Raw genomic sequence first — 15,032 nt, 5'->3', positions numbered from 1 at the left:
AACTAATAAAAAAGACAATCTTCATGAAATAAGCTAGATCCATAAGACAATAATGAGCTTTAGGTCCAATGCTCACAACATGGTAGAAAATAAGTATTCTACCCACTGCATTTGTGAACAAAGTTTAGCACAGTATTCCTAGGGGAAAGACTAAAACCATTGAGGTTTATAGGCAAATATTCACTTAATGAAACTCAAAACTAATGCACTGAAAAAATGCATCTGAGGATTCTGTCTCCGACTCTGATAAAAATAATCTCAGGCCAGATCAATCCTTTTACTGAGAGAAATTATGAAAACAGAACAAGGAAAAGCTGTTGGGTGTCTTCAGAGGGCAAATGAAGTGAATCCTCTGAGATCGGAAGAGAAGAGAAACACTGCAGGGGCCAGGCCTGCTCTGTCACTCTCTTGACCATTTGCTGGTTCTCACCATAGGGCATAGAACACAAGAAGGATGGTGGCCTGGCCCTTTCTCCCTTCTCACAGGGAATGGATAGAGGAATGCTGTTAACTACCAAGGCAGCTAAGACTTGAGTGGTCAAGATCCGAATGACAGGGACCACTGAACTGCACACAGCCAAGACTCCCAGGACCTTTGTCAAAAGAAAGTGTTAAGAGGCCAACATCTGGCCTCAGTTTTCAACAGTCTCACAGACATGGGTGAAGATCTGGAGAAAGATTTGTTAATTGTCTGAGCAGATCCCAGGGTGCTGATTGAACCCTGAATTCTGTTTCGGGTCTCACAGCGGTAATCATGGGGTTCACACAGCATAGGCTATGGCAACTGCTATGATAAAGACATTGGGGAAGGGGTCTGGTCAAACAAACATCTCAGCCACATAGAAAAATGGCAAATAAAGCAAATGACAATATTACAGTAGAGCAAAAATGCATGTTCCCCTTGTGCCAATGTCAGGCACTCAGAATTTCACCCTCTCTGACTCCTTTGAGAAAGGGATGTGGCCATTAGTAGAAGCTCCTGACCTGGCTCCAGGACTCAGGCCAAAGTGGAAGAAGCACAGCTGGAGCTGCCAGCATGAGCACTCTCAGGTGTGAGCTGGCACAGTCTGCATCCTCACTGATGGGCATGAGGAGCTGCTCACTGTCTCCCCGCTCTTCTCTGCTCAGCCTGATTCCACACTGGAGGTGAAAAGCAACCCCAGGGCAGACAGATGCTATTCCCACCTGATTCCCCAATTCCCTCAAGGTTATTAATATTTTAAATAAACGTGATTTGTGTACCCAGTTTAAAATCACATCCCAGCAGTAGAATAGCTGAAAACCATACCCTGTGCCAAGCATCTCCTGGCCTTGCTTTCTGAAAGTCGCTACTCCATACTGGCTTCTCTTTTTGCTCTCCTGGTCATTACTTTCATTCGTTCAAAGAGAAGAGTGGAGACTTTACTTTCTAATTTGTCACATTTGAGGTGACCTGTTGACTTCCAGCTAGGAGAACTCACTCTTCCCTCTCTGCCTCCATCTTTGATTACATTTTAACCTCAAGTAACATATATACACACCTCTAGTCTATGTACCACTACCAGTCATAGAACCTCTCCTCTTCATTAAGACTAGATATTCACACTATTTAAGCTAGCCCCTGGACTTCCTCTCAACATCTGATGAATTACCTTTATTTTAAAATCTTCAGTTAGTAATACCACCTGCCATTCTGCAAACATAATGCAGTCTTTAGCTATTAATCTAAGGAATTATTCTAAAACTTGAATCTGTGAGTCTTATAATACAGTGTTTTAGAACAGAAATTGGAGAGTTAAGATTATGTTTCCTGGAGTTTCCAATGCAGTTGGATTACTCAATGTGTTTGCTGAAAACAGAGGATCTATCAGATGGGGTAATTGAGAACTGTTGATCAAAGAGACTGTTGACAACATTGTGGTGCAAAGGAGTAGAAAGCACCAGAGTGGTGAAGTATTTAGGGATAGCCAGAGGGAGCAATGATTACCTTGCCTGTCTTGAAGGTAAGAGCAGAGGGAACAGGCACCAGAGCTACAGTTGTGAGAGAAGACATGGTTCAGGCAGAAAGTCCTGGGATCACTAGCAGAGAACTGACAGGAGTAGAACCAAGGGCTGTGACTACTAGTGTTGGGCATTGGCAAAGCTCAAGTGGGCAAGGGACCCCACTAACACGGTCCATAAAGCTCATTCCTGAGACAGAGCAGCACAGAGAAACAGGGAAGATGGGTCTGAAGGGAGAAACAGAACATGTTCAGATGGCTTATGTCTTTCTTGCCTTCATTTCTTTATGCCTAGTATTCTGCCCATTTGGTCGCGAGCATCCATTTTCTCAGAACAGGTTTATATAGCAGATACAAATACAGATAATGGCCAGCTGATATTCAGCTTTTGGATGTCAAAGTAAGCTTTTATTTCCACAGAAAATTCACATCTTTCCATCAGAGTTTATAACAGCTTTTTTTAAATGAGCTTTTTCAAAGGGGAAAGTGGTTTTTGTTTTTGTTTTGTAGTGACAGAGGTTAAGTGTTCTAGGACCCAGGAATTGTTCATTCCATTTGTTTTAAAAGAAGAAAAAAATACTAAACCTCACAAAAACACTTTTTATGATTCTAAAGAATTAAAATTTGTGGGAGAAGGCACATTTTTTATTTTTGTATATTTTTCTATTTTTAACGTTAATTATTTTTAAGAGATTCAATATGAATTACAGACACAAGTCTAAGAACAGAGTGATATTCCCTTTTTCCCTCCCTCCCTCTCCCCCACCCTTCTCCCTTCTATATTTCTTTATTTCTCTTTTTTGTTTTTGAGGTAATGTATCTTGAATTTACATGACAATAAAAATTAAGCAACAGAATTACAATTTAGAAGTTACCTTGAATCTGAGAAAGACCCCTAATATAAACTCAAGAGAAAGGACATGCCTTATTTCTATTTTTGGTTAACCAAGTTTTTATTATTATTATTTTAGTTTGTGAAGACTACAAATATTATAATTTAACATCCATATTCATTCAACTTGGTGCTTGAGGAGAAATTGCTGAATGAAATGTCTAGGCTGATAATCATAAGAAAAAAGAAAGAAATAACATTTATACAACACTCACTATACAGACTTGTTCAAAGTCCATTTTATGTTTCAGTCTGCTTGATTGTTTTAACTTATGGAAGTGGGAGACTACCAGAATCATTTTATACATAAAGGCAGTGAAGAACAGAGAGACTAGGTGACCATCTCAACATGACACAGCTGATCTTTGGAGGGGCTGGGAATCCAGCCTCTGAAGACTGGCTCCTCCTGTGTCTTTATTCTGCTGTATCACAAAGAGCTTGAAAGCTGCCATACATAACAGAAATAGAAAATATTCTGGGGCCGGCACCACGGCTCAATAGGCTAATCCTCCGCCTGTGGCGCCGGCACACCAGGTTCTAGTCCCGGTCAGGTTGCCGGATTCTGTCCCGGTTGCTTCTCTTCCAGTCCAGCTCTCTGGTGTGGCCTGGGAGTGCAGTGGAGGATGGCTCAGGTGCTTGGGCCCTGCACCCGCATGGGAGACCGGGAGAAGCACCTGGTTCCTGCCTTCGGATCAGGGCGGTGCCCGACCGCAGCGTGCCAGCTGCAGCGGCCATTGTGGGGTGAACCAATGGAAAAAGGAAGACCTTTCTCTCTGTCTCTCTCTCTCACTGTCTACTCTGCCTGTCAAAAAAAAAAAAAAAAAAAAAAAAGGAAAATATTCTGGGAAGAAAGATGTCAGATCATTTTTTCACATGTGCTCTGGGAAGGATACAGAGTGTCTGAGGGTAAGCCAGCAACCTGGACAATACTAAAGTACAACCAAGGAAGATGAGAAAACATCTGCATAAACATTGTAACCAGTGGATAGAGAAACACAGAACTCTGTTAGAATGCACTGCTGGATGAAGAAGGATTGCTCATTTTGGAAGATGCTACCATAGACACATGGCAGATGCTGGTGGACCAGATATCTTCTCTTCAAAGGCTGGATAATATATAATTCCTCTAGCTAAACATAAACAAATGAATAAAAATAGATTCTTAGAATTCACATTATCCTGAAACATATGTTCAGGAAAGAAGAAGGAAAAGAGAAAATATTGAATTGACTTTGTAGTTTTTCAAGAGACTGAATGTTGAACAGAAGTGACAATGCTCTTTGAATTGGTAAGATTTAATCTGCTACCAGAAAGGAGTGAGCATCCCAGAGATAAGTTAAATTTGATTATATAGAAATACACAGATAATATCTTTACTAACATAAAATTCTGACTGCAAAATTTGTATCTATTGCTTGTACGCTGACTTGAATGTCACTTCAACTTTTTGCCTCTTTGTTGGAAACCAGTAGCGTTTCTCTGATCTGCTGTAGGGCTTAATTTAGGTCTATATCTCATTTTATCACATGGTGTTACAATTCAGTCCTTCTGCAATTATGCAATTGTAGTTGTCTATCTTTCAGCACAAAGACATCTCCCCTCCTCCCTCCTCCCTTCCCCTCCCCTCCCCTTCCCTTCCCTTCCCTTCCCTTCCCTTCCCTTCCCTCCCCTCCCCTCCCTTCCCCTTTCCCCTTTCCCTTTCCCCTTTCCTGTCCTGTCTTTCCAGTCCTTTCCCATCTTGTCTTTCCTTCTTTTTTCTTTCCCCTTCCTCCTCCCTCCTTTCCTATTTCCTATCTTCATTCCTTGCCTTTATTCTGAATATTTTATTCTACCTAGTAGCATCTGCTTCTTTATGTAATTACAGATATTTTCCTCAAAAAAATGAGTGTATAATAGCTGATTAAAACTCTCTCTTAACTTTAACTCCCTGATCCCTGAAAACTAAAGATGATAACATGCTACCTGTAGGAGAATAAATACTGAAATTGCATACCTCCTGCCTTCATCAGGCTTGGTTCAATTCTGGCATTGCAGGAAGGTGGTGGTAGAGCTAAGGAGCTGACAGCAAGCCAGCCTCTCAGATTCTTGGTCACAGCCTCATACTATGGGGCTATGAATTTTTTTCATCAGTAACTTTTGGTCTTGGGGGAAAAAAAACTCAATAAAAGAAGAAGGTTAAATATTGTGATTTTTGTGAAAGATTATCAGTTAACCCATTAAGATATTAAAATTAAACTCTTTTAAGACTTTCAGCTGAATCACATCTGTATATTTTGCTTGAGTATATGTTTAGAAAGAAGAAATCTGAATTGAATTTATATATCTTTATGACACTGTAACAAAAGCAATTTCACAGGGCTTCTGCTGCTCACTATGATGGAATAATCACTACTGGTCTAACCCTTCCCATGTAATAAAGAAAAATATACCATAAAAATAAACCCAAATAGATGAAACAATACATCCAGGATTGACTACCAAGCAGTGCAGAACTCTAATTTATGAGAAAAGGGAAACACATGCCCCAGCGCTCTGCTCAGTGAGAGATCTACAGAGTGTGATGGTCCCGCTGACTTGAGGAGGCAGAGCTCTGAGAACAGGAGAGTTTAAGTGGCTACAATCCTGTGTCAGGAAATTGGAGATGGCGAATGGTGCACCGTGGAAGGGAGGCCAGGAGTGCATGACTTGTGCACATGGGGAAATATCATGACAAGTACAAGAAAGAGGCAGCTTTGGATTCGAGAGTAGACCTAAGAGCCTAGTGGTCTAGCAGGCATGGAGGAAACTGAAGTCGTTGGCTAAAAGGAACGGTCACTCTTTTTTAACATGTCATGACCACCACTGCTATCCACTGGAGACACTAAAAGGGCCTTGTCTAAAGAGCAAGGACCACATACACAAGAAAATATGTATTTTAGACCCTTCTCAAAAAAAAAAAATAAAATCATTCCTGGTAAGATTTAAGGAGGGGCAGAAGTACTGCCAAGTTAGAGGAACTTGGGAAAGAGTTTCTGTGTTTCACAGATGTGTCCTGATGTGGCATAACCTCCAATCTACTCAATTTCAGTAAAATCACTTTTGAACTGTCAGAAATTACAAAATTCAAAGTTCTAAGAAACCAGAATGTGTGACAGATACTGTCTTTATTTTATTTTATTTTTAATTTATTTGACAGGTAGAGTTATAGACAGTGAGAGAGAAAGACAGAAAGAAAGGTCTTCCTTCCATTGGTTAACTCCCCAGATGGCCGCTATGGCTTGCGCAGCACCGATTGGAAGCCAGGAGCCAGGTGCTTCCTCCTGGTTTCCCATGCAGGAGCAGGGGCCCAAGCACTTGGGCCATCCTCCACTACCCTCCCTGGCCATAGCAGAGAGCTGGACTGGAAGAGGAGCAACCAGGACTTGAACCCGGTGCCCAGATGGGATGCCGGTGCTGCAGGCGAGGGATTAAAAAGTGAGCCACAATGCTGGCCCCAGATACTGTCTTTAAAATCCAGCAGAAAGCTAAGAAATACTAAACAAGCAAAATCAAGATAAAAATAGCCAAAAGGAACCTCAAAATTCTCTATTTGGTATATTTGGCATAATGTATTTAAAACAACTATTTTAAAAAGTTCAAATAATTAGTAGAAAATTTGTTAAAATAATAAAGAAAGCTTTATCTTTAGTGAATTAAGATTACTAATGAAAATGAAAGAAAATCACTTTATAAAATGAAAACTTTTAAAAAATGGAAATTTTTGTATTTAGGAGTACAGTAAAAGAAAATAAATGAGAAAAACTTACTGAATGATTAAGTAATAGTTTAGATAATCAGTAAAATTGAAGCAGATCAATAGAATTTATCTGATAAGAACAGAGAGGAAACGATTTAAGAACATGGACAGAAATTTGGAAAGTTCTGAGACAACGTAAACTTTATATGTGTAACCTCAGTGTCAAGAGGAGGACTGAGGAAAAGGCAGAAAAAATATTGGGAGGGACATGGCTGAAAATTTTCCCTACTTAATGATGACCTTTGACATATAGAGCCATGAGTCACAATAAATTCAACTTAGGAAGAATACAAATGAACTTTCATGGAGGGATATGATAGTTAAAGAATTGAACACCATAAACAAATGGGAGTTTTTGAAAGCAAGTAGAGAAAAACAAGACGTGGTACACAAAGAGAAGGGATGACATCAATGCTCACTGACTTTCATCAGAAAGGAAGTGAGAATGGAATCCAGAAGGTGACAAAGTGACATCTGTAAATTTCTAAGGCAAAGTAAAGCCTCAGTCAGAGTCCTATAACCAGCAAAAGCATCCTTCGAAAATGGGAGTGAGACGATATTTTCAGAAAACTTGGATTCTGAGAAAATGCTTTTGCCAGCGAATTGCACTACAATAAATGCTAACGTCTATTCTTCAGGTGGAAATGGCATTACCAGAGATGCCAACTAGGACCTAAGGATAGGACTTGCAGGAAGGAAAAAGCACAGCAAATGATTGGTACATGGATGTGTAATAAAAGGCTGTTTCATTGTTCTCACAACTTACTACAAGTGCAGCTAAAGCACACTCAATAAAACCACACAAGCAAAGTAAACGGAATTGTAGTTTTTCTAGTGATCGCACTTGTTAGATAATGATTAGAAACTGGAAATGGGCAGCAACCTCTGTGAAGGAAGCTGTGGGAAGTAGAAAATGGAGAAAACAAAATGCCAAGTGCAAACTAGGAAGCATGAAGTGGTACAATACTGATATTTATTTATTTAAGAAGTAGAATTACAGTGGGAGGGAGAGACAGAGACAAAGGTCTCCATCCACTGTTTCAAACCCCAAATGGCCGCAACAGCCAGAGCTGGGCCGAGCCAAAGCCAGGAGCCAGGAGCCAGGAGCTTCTTCTGGATCTCCCACAGGGGTGCAGGGACCCAAACACTTGGGCCGTCTTCTACTGCTTTCCCAGGCCGCTGCAGAGAGCTGAATTGGAAGAGCAGCAACCAGAACTAGAACTGGCATGCATATGGGATGCCAGTGCTGCAGGTGGAGGATTAACCTACTGTGCTACAGTGCCAGACCCACAATATTGATTCTTAACATACTTTGATAGATTCAAAATACATATTGTTTGCCCTAAGTAGGAAGCCAACACAAAAAAAGGAGAGAGAATCCTAAAAGGAAAACAAAGCAAAATAAAAAAAAAAAAAACATATTTGCAAAGAGAAAGAAAAGACCACTCTAGGAACAAATGAGAAAATTACCAACATATAGTTGGAAACCAACCATATCAATACTTGCATGAAATGTGAAATATTGAAGACTCTCATTTTTAAAAATGTCACAATCACATTTAAAAAGGAACACTCATTATATGCTGTCTGTATTTTACATTTAAAAACACACATGAATTAGAGATAAAATGATAAAGGAGCTAATTCTATGCACCAGAATCATAAATATGCATGAATAGAGAGAGTTCCAAAATTTCTGAATGCACAAGTTACAGAATTAAAGTGAGAAATAAATCCACAATTATAGTTTTACATTTCAACCCTTCTCTCTAAGTAACTGATAAAACAAATAGACAATCAGTAGGTATGTAGCAACTCTGAAAAATAATTTTAACTAAATTTGCCCAATGGGAATTTTTCTTTGCAGTGTTTTTGAGGAATAACAAAATAAGAGATATCCATTTCAAGTGTGCAGTTGGATGAGCTTGGCTGTTTGCATACTTGGGAATCTTGGCCACAATCAAGAGAGATAGTACCTGGTCACTGCCACTGTGACGACTGAAGAACACTTTTTCCAGTGTTCCAGCCCCCAGCCAACCAGAGACCTTCAGTAACCTGCAGTTACTACTGCACAGGTTCTTTGTATATAAGTGGGATTACTCTGGCATGTGTATGTCTCTATGTATGCAATTATAGGCATGTGGCTCTTTTTCATGTATTTTGATGTGTCCTCTACTATAAATTTGGTGCTCAGTTAGTTTTTATTGGAAAAATGGGGGCATCTTTATAATAGATATTCTTCCTTTGACATACCTCCCCTTATCTTTGATGACTTACTTGCTTTGGGTATGACAAGCTTCATATGTTTCTCTCAAATTTATTTTGATTTTATTGCTATAAAACAATTTGTAAACATCACACAATGAAAAGTGGACAGAAGATTTGAATGGGCACTTAATAGGTATCTGCTAATCCTTAAACAAATGCCAATTTAAACCACCATGGGAATACTACATACATCAGAATGGCTAAAATTTAAAAGATGGACAATAGTAACTGTGTGTAAAGATGGAAATCAATTAGAACATTGATATTGGGGTCGGCACCATGGCTCACTTGGTTAATCCTCCACCTGCGGTGCCGGCATCCCATATAGGTACTGCGTTCTAGTCCCGGTTGCTCCTCTTCCAGTCCAGCTCTCTGCTGTGGCCCGGGAGGGCAGTGGAGAATGGCACAAGTGCTTGGGCCCCTGCACCTGCATCGGAGACAAGAAAGAAGCACCTGGCTCCTGGCTTCGGATGGGTGTAGCGCCATCCATAGCGGCCATTTGGGGAGTGAACTAATGGAAGGAAGACCTTTCTCTCTGTCTCTCTCTCTCTCTCTCATTGTATATAACTCTACCTGTCAAATAAATTAAAAAAAATTGTTATTTCTGCTTGGAATTCAAAATTGTATAATCGCTTTGGAAAATGTTTGGTAAGTTCTTGGATATAAGTATACACTAGGCATATAACGCACTAGATCCTCACATACAGAAATGAAAGCATATGCCAATGAAATAACTTCTATAGAAAAGGCCAGCAGGTAAATGAATAAACAGACCATGGCATATTAATACAGAGGAATATTATTCTGCAATTAAATGAATGGTAAAGTACCCAAAACAGCAGAAAAGAATTTCAAAAACACGATGATATTTGAAAGAGAGTGTGCACCATAGGACAAAATCTATTTGAAGCTCTGGTATCAGTAACAGTCATCCATGGAGATGGAAGTCAGACCAGTGTCATGTTGGGCAGTGGATGAATGTGATTGACTACCGGAGGGTGAAGGAATTTGGAGGGTGATGGGAATGTTTGCAATTTTAATAGGGTCATTGCTGAATCATTTATATATTAGTCACAAAGCAACCAAATGTGCATATGTAGTATGTGTATTTGTTTACATAGAAATAATGCCATGATGATGTTGATGGGAAACACTGAAAGACATAAACTAGAAATTGATTTCATGTTTGTTTATATGAAATAAATTGCTAAGGGAAGGTTTTTTTTGAGAAGAAGGATTGAGGAATGTACTATATTTATGAAGACTCAAGAGAAGGAACAAATTGAGTGTATTTTAATTTGTGTGATTACAGGCTAATCATTTGGAAGGAAACCTGTGAAGGTCAGCCCTAATTTCTCTTACTTCACAGGGAGCTGTGGAGCTGTGTCTCTGGGAGGAAAGTGTACCACATGCGAGATTAGAAGCATCCCCCTTGTTGGTATCTTCATTCCTTTCAATTAGGTGTAAAGGAATGACAGGGACACAGGAAATGAACAGCTCTCTGCAAGGCCAGTGCCTCTCACATCTAGCTATGTTTGAGACACCTTCTCTACCAGCAGAACCTGGCCTTGGGGCACAAGCAAGCCTGCATCCCTCTCAAGTTTTTTAATCTCCTGTCTTTTTCTACAACTCTACCTGAGTTCTCTCCTCTCTAAATGTACCCTGCTGGCAATGAGAGATCACCGTATTCAGTACTTGGCTCTTTCCTGCTCAGAATGCCCAGGGCAGAGTTGGGTTCTAACCAGAATTCCTGGTGAACATTGACTGATGAAATTTACTAGCTGGAAGTTGACTAAGGATCTCATAATTTGTTTCTATAAACGGATAAGCAGGATGTACTTCATTTGTCTGGATTATTTGTTGTATGCTAAACTTAAATTTATGGATTAACTTGCTATTGTTGTGTTGAGGAATATGTGTGAGCTGCATCATCTTTTGGTTACAAGACAAATGATTTTTACTTGTGAATAGTTCGGCAATATACTCATTCACTTGTCTTGACCCAGTTCAGGCCCTAATTTTGATTCAGAGATATCCATCACCTCCCTACCCCCACTACAAGGAGGCTGATCTTTCTAAATGAGAATTGCATCACGTTAGAAACATGAAGATTAATGCACATTATTCTTATGATCTGGAGCTTTGGAGCCATCTTCTATACCTATTGAACTTACTGTCCACATTTCCTTCCTAGGGAGACCCAAGAAATAAGACCCTAAAAGAGATGAGAGAGTCTTATTCCTGACTACCTTTGTGCTCTTTGTTTATATTTATCTAATTTTCTAATCACGAATCTGTAATTTTCTTGGAAATGACATAAAATGACCAGCCCCTTCAAACAAAACCTTAGTTACATTTGAGACCTCCTTGGAAGAGCTGCACCAGAAGAAAACCATTTTTATATCCTTTTAATATATACACACAATGAAGGACCATTTCTTTAGAAAATTATTCATGTGTAGCACTCAAATAGGCTAGTGGTTTCTTTTGATCACACACACACACACACAGCATCCCTTTTTACACTTATCAATGCATGGGATTAACTATTTTCATTAGGAAGAAAACTAATTACTTGTCTTCTAAGAAACTTCAAACCAAATCCAAACACCAGGATTGGTAGAATCAGATGAGATAAATTGATGTGATTGGAAATTTACCCCACAACCTATTTTACTTTGCCCAATAGACCTCAAGTCCTTTCTCTGTAGATTGAACCCATAGAGCTCTGCAATTCTTAATAACAAACTAGTTCTAACTAACTAACAAACTAATGAAATCCTTAGATTTTTCTGATCTTCTGCAGTTAACTTCCTCTAACTCCAGAGTCACTCCTTTCATGCAAGTTTTCAATCCCAATAGTATTAAGCTCATTTCTTTTCTGATTATTGGAAATAAGACAAATAGCCTTTCCACTTCTATCAAGTATCTATTTGGTTAGGAGCTTTGATGATTAATTTTACATGTTAGTTTGATTGGACAAGAGCAATTTTGAATGACAGCTCCTGGTCTGATAGAGACTCTAACTTGGATCTTGAAAAAAAATCCTGGATTCACTTATTTGCCAAACTAGAATCTGAAAGATTCAGATGATCCGATGTTATCCAACACCAAAGGCCCAGCTTATGATCCCTCTGTGCCCTGTGTGAGGCCTGCATGATAGCGTAGATAAAAGACACTCAGGGAATTGAGGGCAGCTACCCAGGGAAGAGGAGTGCCTATTGGTGGCATCCTTTTCTCTTCAATCTTCTATTTCAGATAACTTAATCTTTCTTTCAGTGCAGGGTAATTGAAAATGTTGCCCTAAGGAGGAGTTGATCCACACACACACACACACACACACACACAAACACAGAAATTCTTATCCAGAGATGATAGAAGTGATTACTATTTGACATCATTTTATGAACATTATAGTATCAGTGTCCCATATGTCCTCACTGAGGTGTTTTCTTTTCTATTAATATAGTCTCTCCCCATATCATGGCAAAACTACAAATGAAATTCTGGATCTTTAAACCAATGCTTAACTAGACCAATCCTTATTCAATATTCACCATTTGGGTTAAAGATATTTCCAAAATATACTAGACCAATGGGGCTTTTGCTGAGTGCTTTAGACATTGGACAGCACCCACTGTGTTGTTCAGTGGTGACTGAGGGAGACGGAGACTCAACACAAAATCTTCATTAACCACTGTGGCTTTTGATTTCCTATCATGTTTAACTTTCATGTTCTTTTGTTACCATTAGCTGATGGATTTGCCTGCTCATAATTTTCACTTTCCAGTCAACTTTTTTTGTTTTTGTTTTTATTCTTCCAGGAATCTGGAGATAAATAAACATCATTTTAAGCTTATGTGTTGATTAATGAAACAGACCTCCTGGCAGGAATGCATAGGACCTTCTGGTGGAATGAAGAGGAGGTGGACATATGTTCACATCTGCTAGAAATCAGTTGAGTTTCCTTTCCCTGACATTTTTTGGGTAAGTCACTTCTAAAGCCTGAATAGCTGTGACTCTCAAAGTTGCAGTGTATACCTGATGCCAAGAAGAGGTGAGATAGCTGGGATGTCAATGGAGACACTGCCCGTGCTTCCAGTGGTGGAGATGAGGGTCATTCACACTGGGAATGGTGTTCATCATTTGTTAAGTTTGATGCAGTGTCATAGGGTTGAGAGACAAGAAGTTGTTTTCTTGGGAAAAAGCTATTCTTCAAGGATTTGCAAAGAATAAGCATTTCGTTAATGAGATGGAAACCTGTGCATATGGCCCTCACAGAAGCTGAGTCATTTTATAACTTGGAAAGATTGCATTGTGATGCTTATCAAGTCCTTGCTGAAGGTCAATATACTTGGGAACTCTTGGCCTTTGAAGGCCTTCCTGCCTTCACACTGGCACTTATTATCTGGGGGATCCTCTGGTCATACAAACACTGTAGGTTCTAGTTACTCCTGAGAAGTCACCTGAAACAACAGATACTCACTAGGGAATAAGGGAAGGAAGGAAGGAAGGGCAGAAGGAAACAAGGAAGGAAAGAAAGAAGCAGTAATCAAGCAATTGCTTACGGTCTAACATTCAATGCTTATGGTCTACTAATCATTTCACATGCTTGTCTGCATATTTTCCAGTACAATTATCCCTCTCAATAATCTTTTTTAGAAAGAACTGTGCCCTTTTAGCAAAGTAAATTGAAATACAAACAATAACCTATATATTCAGAGAGGTTCACTAATTTACCAAATGGTATAGACCTAATAAATGTGAAGTGAGTTGTATACAACATTCTTGCTTTCCTGTTAGTTGTATCCGTGTAGCCTTAATTTTCCACCTCTCATATCTGATCAATACATCATACCTGGAAGACTGTGTGGTAACAGATGTAGCAGTCTAGATTGGAGCTAAAATCCTCATTACCTGAGTCTGTATTGTGTTTTCTGCTCATTTTGAATGGAACTCAGCAACAGTGACATTTCATTTTTTCTGCAAGACACATTTTTATGTAATCTTTATCTGAGGGCATGATATAAAATAAATGGGTGATGTGAGATTGGTGGAACTTTTCATTATTTCAGTTTTCTCTACTGACCCAAGGTATGCCATTATCTGATTCAGTTGTAGATTTCTAAGTCATACTCTTTCTTCTTTAGTAAAATTTGACAAACACTGGATTATGAGGTTATCCATCTCTGATGTCCATTACAAGGAGACATCCTCTTGTGTCTCCTGTGACAGTCACAAACATCACTTCCCATTGATGTATTGCATGTTTGCTATGCAAACAATGAATGACACATATGAATGACACATTTCCCACTTTCCTTTCAATAAAATTAGACTTTGGGAAGCATCAACCTGAAGGATCCCCTTTAATTTTTGGAATCACCATTATGTAATGAAATTTTCGTAATGGCTAAAAGGCATAATCAATGCATGTCAAATATTAACATTGACAGCTCATTATCATTATCTTTGCTTTCACCATTGAACAGGATTGCTGTCTCCTGATGATTTTATTGTGCTAATTCCAGTGAATGTTTTTAAGTTAATCTCTCTTGTAGTGTTTTCAGGGCAGAACTTCCTCCTAGGTTTTCTCTCGCTTCTTGCAGTCTCTTCTATTGGTTCCCAGTGTGGCTTCCAGGCTGCTATATAATGTTTTTCAGTGTTCTTCCCATTAGACCGTTCTAATACATTGTCCATAGAAATTCTCACCTGGTTCCCAGGTTTCAGTTATAGTGTCCATCTGATAAAATCCAAATGGACTTTCAGAGGTATCAGTGGATAGCTACACTTCTACACTTGGTATAGTCATCTAAACTTGTCAATCACCTCCAAAACCATTGTCTCATATTTTCTTTATCATATTTTCTTTATCTTAAATTGGTTTAAGAAACCAGTTACTATTGGTCTGCCCCATGGCTCAATAGGCTAATACTCTGCCTGTGGCGCCAGCACACCAGGTTCTAGTTCTGGTTGGAGTGTCAGATTCTGTCCCGGTTGCCCCTCTTCCAGTCCAGCTCTCTGCTGTGGCCTAGGAAGGCAGTGGAGGATGGCCCAAGTCCTTGGGCCCTGCACCCGCATAGGAGACCAGGAGAAGCACCTGGCTCCTGGCTTCGGA

Source organism: Oryctolagus cuniculus, chromosome 2 (assembly GCF_964237555.1).
Source record: "Oryctolagus cuniculus chromosome 2, mOryCun1.1, whole genome shotgun sequence".
NCBI classification, from domain to species: domain Eukaryota; kingdom Metazoa; phylum Chordata; class Mammalia; order Lagomorpha; family Leporidae; genus Oryctolagus; species Oryctolagus cuniculus.
Note: the sequence above shows the minus strand (reverse complement) of the source record.